General features: G+C 40.6%; 1 long non-coding RNA gene across 1 annotated transcript; it reads right to left on the minus strand.

The window, feature by feature from the left end:
• Positions 1 to 3,274: 3,274 nt before the first annotated feature.
• LOC148645990 (uncharacterized) lies at positions 3,275 to 9,476 on the minus strand. Its single transcript, XR_015927897.1, has 3 exons — positions 9,339 to 9,476; positions 6,594 to 6,711; positions 3,275 to 3,458 (listed from the first exon to the last, which is right to left on the minus strand). It is a non-coding gene; the product is annotated as an uncharacterized LOC148645990 (long non-coding RNA).
• Positions 9,477 to 9,492: the final 16 nt, after the last annotated feature.

A 9,492-nucleotide genomic window follows, 5' to 3' on the forward strand; every position in this document is an offset into this window, starting at 1 on the left:
ATGCCGAAAAACGCCATTACATGCCTCATTCCTTTTTTGTTAATTTTGAGTGTGTATCTAATGTTATCTTTTTATCTTTCAGGATGTTTCTACTTTGTGGATTCACAGACCTTGGAACTGTTGCTAGGCTGTCAGGATTTCCATGGAAACAGTCAAATTCCCTTGCTACTAATAGCAGTTCTATATTGCAATTCATGCTTACAAATGGCCAGTAGTTTCTAATAAGAATACACCCACCAGGAAGCATTTTCTTGACAGACTGTATGTTCAGGTCATGTATAGAAGTAACTACACCGTACACAGTTGCAGTGATTTCCATCTTCTCCTGTTCTGAAAATGATAAATATCCATCCCCTCTAGCACATTTCCTTTTCCTTAATTGAAGATGAGTTTAAACTTCGCTTCGGTGCAGTCACAGAAGTTGCAGAGAGAGGTTTTGAAGGTACCTTCAGTTGTCATGTTATATAAATGCACAGCTAAATAAATTGAATCCCCTTTTCTTCCCTCAGTAAAGTCTGGATGTTTTCCTGCCTGTTTTCTTGATGCATAGAGAAATATAGGTACTTTTCACCTGCCCCTCTACGTTCCCTCTAAGCTTTGCATGTGTGCGCGGGCGCACACAGGATATGAAATCAGCGCACATAAGAAATTGAACTGTGCACAAAAAATTAAATACAAAAAAATTATAATAATAAAACATACACGGTCGTCAGTTGAAAAATGCTAAATTGACCACATGAGACTGGCTGAGAGAGGTCCAACTTGGCTGTGTGCATTATTATTGTCACGCCCCACACTCTCCCTCGCAAACAGCATTGCATTCCCAGAACCACTGTTTCACAATCTCATTCCTAATTGAACCCATCACATTCCCACATGCACCAGATTCCTCAAATTCTCACTCCCTAACCAATTATCCAACCACATCCCTTTCCTTTCAGTATTTAAACTCCCCTCACACACCTCTCCATGCTTTCTATTGAGAAGCCTCTTGTAGTATTCCCCCTACTGTATGTGCATGATCACTGCTCTTCTGTTACTAAATCTTTGCTCCTGCCTTTTGACCAAGCCTCTGGATTTTGTCTTTTGGATTGTCCCTTTGCTGCTCTGTGTTCTGTGGGATTCACAGTCATGCATAAGGGTCCTCCTATTCTACCAATAGGTTCCCTGACAATTATTGCTACTCGATCATTGACATCTATGCTCTTGTAGTCTCGTACCTCCATGCTCATGCTTGCTCTGCACTCAGTTTCTATGACTGGGCTCGTTGAATTGCTGTCCTGGTCTTTTGAGTCTCTATGCTTCTATGAGGATGACTATATTAACAAAAAATAATTTCAGGTTTACAATTTCACATACACTCAATTTAGTGTATACAAGTGTAAAAATTTGCATAACTTGAAATTTTTGTGCACACAGCCCATTAAAAATTAGAGGGAACATTGCTGCCCAGTGCCCAAGCACTTTGAATTTAATGTACGTTTGTGAAGAGCATGTGGGACAGATTTATTGTGGACTATATCAAGAAGGCATCGTCAGAACCTACACTAGCTCTTCCTCCAGCAAGAGGGGTTATGTTCCAGTAAATCTTTTAAAAAAAAAATAACTCCCAAGTACTCAGTTCAGTAGTTAATATTCTGTATGCAATAAAATGTCTTATTGTGGAAACTCGTATTGCGAACTCAGCTTTAAATTTGTTTATTGTGTGAAGACTGCCCTTCTGTTAGAGAAGTAATGACTGTGTACTGAGAAACAGGAGCACTGTCAGCCTGCCTTCTGAAATATGTTGCCGTTACCAACTACAGTATATTCCCGGTTGTTCGGGAAGCTGAACTGTGGCTCTCTGAGGGAGAAGCTGAGGACATTAGGCTTTTATTTCAAACTGAGTCTCAATTTCTCTCCTCATTGCAATGTCTGTTCTCAACACTTGTTGCTAAAATATTCTCTCTCTCTCTCTCTCTCAAGGGCAACTCTGAGAGGCAGGGATACCAAAGAGAGTGCATGGGGGAACAACAGCCAATTTGCTGTTAAAATTAAGTCCAAAACTAAGGCTATAAATAAGTTCAATGATAAAGGTAAACTGGAATGTATGAATGCCACCACGTAGAGCAGCTAAGCCATCTGTTGAACAACCCACTGCTTTCAAGGCCTTGGGTCTGAAATGGAAGCTTACAGCGAATACAGTGAATGTTATAATTACATGATATGGTATCTGATTGTTTTCTCTTGATTTTTTTTTGCTTTGGCTTAATAATAAAATCAATAGGTTTAAGCGGTTTTTCCTCTACTAATGTAACACAATGCCTACAATGCTGGCAGGATGATCATTTCCGGGTTTTTAGCTGTCGGCAGTTTTAGACATGGCTTTCCTGATGCAGGTTTCCAGCTTCCTCAGTTGTTCTGTATAGTCAGCATTTTCCTAGCTGCTGACTCCGAAGATAAATGAGCATCACTCTCCGTAGATATTGTGACTATTTTTTACAGTAGTGATGTGTGATAAATATGTATTACACACTGTTCCCTTTTCTTTCTCATTCTTCCAGGTGGCCAGTGGCTTTGTTCCCAGGGGGTCCTTTTTCATTTCCACTCACTAGGTGCTGATTTATGTGCCATTGGATTGTTTGTGAAGCTCCCTTCACTTCGTCCTGTAGACAAATCAGATTTCTGGTGTCACCAGCTCACTGAAACATAAAAGTTTATTCAATAGTTTCAGTGAATCACAGCGGGACTAGCAGTCTGACATTCTGAAGAAGGCACAAGGCTCTGTCATTCTGTGTCATTTAATAATAAAAGATTTTCTTTTTCTTCTACCAGCTGAAACAGCAGCCTGCCATTAATAGAGTAAAACAACCTGAAGCTCGTTTTTGTTTCAAATCTTCCTGCTCACTGAATCATACAGGTTGTGGTGGCAGAACTGCTGTCTTCAAGGGTTTATTTAAATTTCAGCCTAAAAGATAATTTAAGATTAATCTCTTGGAAATCTCCACAGTCCCACAGAATGAAGCAGAATACCCAAGGGACAGAGTAAAGAAGCGAAATCAATAAGTTTAAGATTGGGATTAGTTCTATGGAGTAATTACAGTAAATTCAGAATTTCATTCTTTTGAAAGTGCCTCAGACTTTTTGTGTAAATCCTGCTTCCACACAGAGAACTTAAATCCAGATCACTGTGTTTTAAATGAAACCAGAAGCAGAAATCCCTGTTGCTTTCGTGTGTTCTTTTTAGGAAGCATTGGTAACAGCGGTGCAGAATGAATAATTCTTGATCCAAAGGTTTATAGTCATTCTTTGGTTTAATTAACATTAACAGTGGCTACCTTCACATAGCATTAAAAACCTCACACAATGAAGACGGGGCCTCAGAACACCAATGCCAAGAGGAATTCCTGCAGCCAGAAGCTTATCACGCTGTCTTCCTCATCCACTTCAATATCCCTTCATCGTCAAACAGAATGACCCTGTAACCCAGGAAACATGCCGTTACATTGCACATGTCAGAGCAGTGAGGACCGGAGAGCCCATACTCCCCTTCTTCCATCTCCTGACCTTGCTGCCTGGTCAGCCTGTTGAATCAGCATGTCCATATGCTGGCTTCTAACCTTCCCCTGGAATTTTTGCCCAGATTTTCCTCTCTTAAGTACCTTTTCCCTCCCACCCTCTACGCATTCCCACGTCTTCATTCTCTGGTCATCCCCACTCTTGCCCTCTTTCCCCCACTCTCCAGAAGAGACGTTGCCTCTTGTCCTCATTATACCTTTTAGAGTAGAATTAAGCTCTGCTTTTTCCTTTACAGCATGCACACAGACAAAGCTCCCCACTCTAATTCTTATTTTCCGTTTGCACTCCATTCCCCAGTGTCTAGTAAAGGCATGTTCAACATAATGAGGGTTCTTTGGCTCATGTTTTCTTGCAATAAGAGTCACACTGACTAACGAGCTGTGTGTGTACAAAGTGGCTGGACACGCCTACTGTATGTTAATGCCTTGAGCTCCACTCAGACCAATGCCAGTTTTTCTGGGCAGGGCGCAGCAGGCTTGTACTTTGTACTGTGTTTGTAGGATTTTGTCACACAGCTGGATAATGAAAACGCTTTACAGCGCTGATGAGAGAGTTAAAGGGGAACTGCAGTCTCTCTGACCAGTTATTAAATCTCGGAGAAAAAATAAATTCATTGATGTTATAGAAAAATGTAACAAATTTCAAATTAAGCACAATATTGTAAAATTTGTGAAGGTACTGTAAGTTGTGATGTTGTCACAAACTCGCATTCGAGTTCCCATGAACTGTGACGATGCTGCCCTTCCTGCTCACTAGTCACTGTAATGACTAATGTAATGCGATGTAGAGTACAGGTTGTGCAGCACACATTTCACCGCAGAAATATTCCAACGTGATCCATATGCATAGTTAACAAGTAAGTAGTATTTGTCGTCAAAACCGTCTGGAAGGTGAGAGCAATAATTGGATTAAAAGAGATGTATTCCCAAGCCTTCTTCTTTAAAATGTAAAAGGCCGCTTCACCTCACAGGACATTTTGTTATCTGCTGTGGCACTGCACATACTGTACCTGGAAATTTAGTTTATTTTGTGATGTAAATAGGGGGTTTAACAAGTTACTGTGCACATTCTACGTTTATTGTGGTTTGAAATGCACTTATTAATGCTGATTCTTTCTAACCCCGAAATATAGATATTGCGTTGCAGTTCGTCTTTAACAACTAAGACACATTTTTGGTACGCTTGTAATGCCAGTGTTTTTGTATTGCCATATCCCACCAAAAGGTAAATAACTGAAGATGCAGAATATCAGTTTTAAAGCCCTTTGAGGCCTGTGAATAGAAAGTAGTCTGACAAAATCACATTCGTTCCAAAGAAAATCGAATGTGTGAATTATGACAGCATCGCAATCCAATTTCACAAGAAAGCTATCAGCGTGAAGTTATGTTTGCTAATCACAGACCACAAATGCACATTCTAATTTTGAAAAAAAAAATAAAAGTTTAATTTTCAGGTTCACTAACTCGAATCAGTATATTGGCTGAGATCTCAAGCTTGGTTAATTTTCCAGCAATAAATCCTAATGCCAGAGGCTGATAAGGAAACAGAAAGAGGAAAGAAATTACCCGTTCTGATTGGGATGCAAGTCAGAATCCAAGCATGCTCTATTTAGACAGGCCTGAACTGTTAGTAATAATATTGCAGTTATGTCTGGACCATACCTGTAGCTGGATATACTGTATAATGACTCATCAGGGCCAGGTGGATGAGTGAATTAGTGGAAAACAAGAATAGAATCCTTGGTAACAGCACTATTCTTAAAATCTGCCACATGTGGTCCCCTAATCAGCTCTCTTTGGAATGACTGCACAATGCTAAACTCCTACATAGGAAATTAACACAGAAAACTTAAAAAACTATGATCTGACACCTGATTATTTAACCATATACAGTATATATGTTGCAAAAATATGCAGATTGTTTTCACATTTTCACATTTTGCTTGCAGTTATGATACTTGGTACTATACAGCACACAACACACTCCACACATTCAAAGCACAAAACTAAAATATGTACTGTAAATAGACAATAAATATGAAAGAAAAATGGAAAGGTCAAGATTGCATTTGAGTTCTCAAACCCTTTTCTGTGGTTGCTGAAACCTCAGCTCTGCCTGATTGCAAAGCTGTAAAGCTAGCTGTGTTGTGCTGCTTTGCTATCAGTGTGTACACATTAGATCATCCAAACTGTAACCTCATGAGCTCTGGCTCTATACTGTAGCTGTCTGTGATGCACTTTAATGAGAAAATACACTGAACAACTGTCATTAAACCTTTGTGCAAACTCCATCGAAACCTCAAGTCTTTCACAAGTTTAAGACAGGCATCACTGACTGGACATCTGCTGAAAAGTGTGCAGTATGTCATTTGCAGGCCTAATGTTTTGATGACATCCAGGCTGTGGTCTTTTATCATCATTTGCAGAACGGCCATAATTGTAACATATTGTTGTTACTATTATTGTTACTTTATAAATAGCAAATTCATTACCTCTTGAACTGTCAAAGAATCAACTTGATATTATTCGGAGTCTGAATCTCTGGCTGTAAATGTTGTTTTTCTTGCAATTCAGATGAACTATAAACAGCAGTTCGTTGTTTATGGCAGTATGAGAAGTAAAAACTCGCTTGCTGTTAGTGCAACATTAATAACACTGCTATTCACTCAGGGTCATAATCACTGCACAAATTATGGATGATTTTGAGCTAAAGAAATTCCATATTGTCTTCATTTGTATGAATGCATTGACTTTTTTGTTGTTGTTAGATAGGAATACAAATTCTGATCATGTTTGATTATGCCTATAACTGGACATCAGGATCAATGCATAGTGGCTCGACAAATAAATTTGTTTCAGGATCATTCAGTGCAGACTTACGATTCTTTGATTAATTTGTTTCTGCGCTATTACACACATTTACTTTCCAATGTTGTCAATATTGTGGTGCATGATTTCCATATCAGCTCCCAGTGGGTGCTGCTGTGTCTGTGTGGGCGCACAGTGTGAAAAGAAGACGATGAAGTGCTGGCATACCCTCTGTCTTCTCCTGGGCAGGTGGGGGCTTGCAGCACACACCTGAGCTGATGGGAGGTGGTAAATCTGAGGTCGTCAGGAGCTTGGCCACCTTGATTTGATTCTTGGGATGACATGTCTTGAAAGAGAGAAATATTTTAAAAGGCAGGGGAAAAGAAACACTGTGAAAACACCTTATTTTAAAATATCGCAAGTCGCAGAATGCCCGATGCAAACTGGAGTGGGAGTCTAGAGGCAGTCGGACTGGTGTGGGGAAATAGTGGCACTACACCTGAAATCGGTAGATCAGATGATCCGAAACAAAAACAGCATTTAGAAATAGACCTGTTTCTTGATTCAGCTGCTTCTGAATCAAGCTACTATTTCGAAGAAAGGGTGTTAGAAGGCATCCTGGAATATAAGGGCTCATACTGTATGCTTGAAGTCCTTATATATTACTGCAACAGCCTTAATTTCTCTTCGCTACTGGAGATCAGGTTTCTACTGATGTTGAAGTACCTCTTGCCGATTTCCTCCCAGCCCACATGTGAGCCCAGCTCTGGTCTCTTCACTCCCCTCAGCAGAGCCCCGGCGTTGCCAATAGCACCCAGATCTCAGCGCCCTGCCAAAGCAGTGAAGAGGCCCGGCTGCTGTCCTGAAGCTGCTCGTTTGGATTCTCACTCCGAGCTCGGCTGATTTTTGGCTTGTTTGTTCTGCTCTTTCATACCAATGAATAAGCAGACTCTTCAGTACTGATAGCCTGTCTATCGCTCAGCAGGCTCACAGTAAGTAGTCCTCACTCTTTGCCAGATATGGTCTCAATTCTTGAGCTTATGAAATGGATCTTTAACCCTGGTGATACAGGAGATGTTCACTGACTACACTGTCAATACTACCACTAACAAGAATGCAGCTCATCAGCTTACAAGCTCTTTTCATAGGTAAGATGGTTTTCTCTCTTTTTCTTCCTACATGGGACCCCCTCTGGAATCCTCTTTTTTTGCCACGGTCCTTTGAGTGATTAAAAGGACAGCCCTCTTATCTCAGCTCAGCTGGGGTGTGAATGCCTTGATCAGTTCTGACTCAAGGACTTCAGCTTCAGTCTCAGGTTCGAGCCCAACTTGAATCCCGTAGAAAATGGCTGTTGACGATTGCAGTCCATCAGCGATCCCCTTTAAAGAATGTGCTAGGATGACTGAACACAATTGCACCATCCAACCATGCAAAGTGATGGAGACCTACCCAAAAATACTGACAGAAATCGTTGCTGCCAAATGAGCCTTAGGTGGCAGAATACTTAACGCAATCAATACATTGCACTTTGTGTATTTACTTTGCAGGTTTTGCTGACATCTCAGTTTCTGGGGTGCTATCTGTGCAGAGTTTGCATGTTCTCCCTGTGTGCCTGTTGGTTTCCTCCAGCTGCTCTGGTTTTCTTCCACAGTCCAAAGACATGTCGGTAGGTAAACTGGCACTTGGTGTGAGCGTGTGTTTGTGTCTTTATCGTGCCCTGCAATGGAGTGGTGTCCTACCCAGGGGGTATCCCATCTTGCTCCGGCTACCCATGCAACCTTGCACTGGATGACTGGATTCGAAAATGGATGGATGATTTTGCACTTTAAAAAAAGATAAAAAGAAGTCGCAATATAACTTCAGTATTCCTTTTCCTTTGCCTTTTAAAGGTTTCAGTTTCTTTGTTTCAGATCTCGCCACAGAGTGCTCTAGACAAACATTTCCACACGTTTTATTGGGGTTCTTCTATAAATACCTTCTATAGATTTTTTTTGCAGGACTTCCTTCATCGAAAATATATAAACAATGGATCCGGTTCCAAGGAATGGCATCGGAGGGTTTAAATATTCAGAATGTTTTAATTGCGTCATCAATCACACTCCGAGACGAGCGTATTATGTGAGACATCTCAAGCCTTGTGATTTGCAAATTCTAACACAATATTGGGTAATGTAAAGGTGTTTTTGGAGGAGGATGTTAAAGTCTTAGTAACGTTAGATTTAACAATTTCTTGAAAGAATTATCAGTAACAGCCTATTAAATCCATATGAAAATAAACCCATAACAAGAACAAGCGAATTTTTACAAATGGGTGGATAAGTGCAATGAACATAGTTTCTCTCATGAGACAAAACCTAGCATTCCTATCTGAGTTCAATACTGAGGCGCAATACAACTCTACAGTATGTACAACACCAATGTAACTCTTACTGTATAAACACAAAACTGCGCTAGAACCAAAGACACACGGAATTGATTTCAGAACCTGATTAACCCCAGGTATTTTTTTGTTTTTGATTTTTGTAACAACTATTATTAAATGTGATTATTATTATTATTATTATTATTATTATTATTATTATTATTATTAAAGGCTTCAAAAACCTACACACAAACAGGCGTCCGATTTAAAGAAGGATTATTTTTTGGCCGTGGTGGGGATGCTGTTACTGTACGTGGTGCAAAGCAGATAGCGCAGCATGATCTGCTTGGGGGCTGTTTTTTAAATCGACGTAATACAAACTCTCCAGCTGATAATCAATTCAAACCAAGATTCCTTTTTTTTTAAGGCTGTCGGGTGGTCATGTGGTTTATAAAGTGACGTAACGTGGCTTGATAAAACGAGAAAACGCGACGTGAAAGTGATCGGCTTCAGCTGTACGTTACACTACGGGCTCTCCAGACGCGTGTCTACAGGATCGACAGTATTTGCAAATCAGGCGGCAGATCCAGAGAGCTGACTAGCTACAGTACCTGCCACACGTGTTGAGGCAACGGGTCCTGCGTGCAGGGGGGCACAGCGACAGTCCAAGCAGTGCCGTTTCCCGCAGAGGTACAGACAGAGAGACTCTTCGGCTGAGCTGCTCCGAGCCCGAATTGCCAGCTTGATTCGTTTATTGATCGCTTG

The sequence above is a fragment of the Lepisosteus platostomus genome, chromosome 17, assembly GCF_059453375.1.
Source record: "Lepisosteus platostomus isolate fLepPlt1 chromosome 17, fLepPlt1.hap1, whole genome shotgun sequence".
Taxonomy (NCBI): domain Eukaryota; kingdom Metazoa; phylum Chordata; class Actinopteri; order Semionotiformes; family Lepisosteidae; genus Lepisosteus; species Lepisosteus platostomus.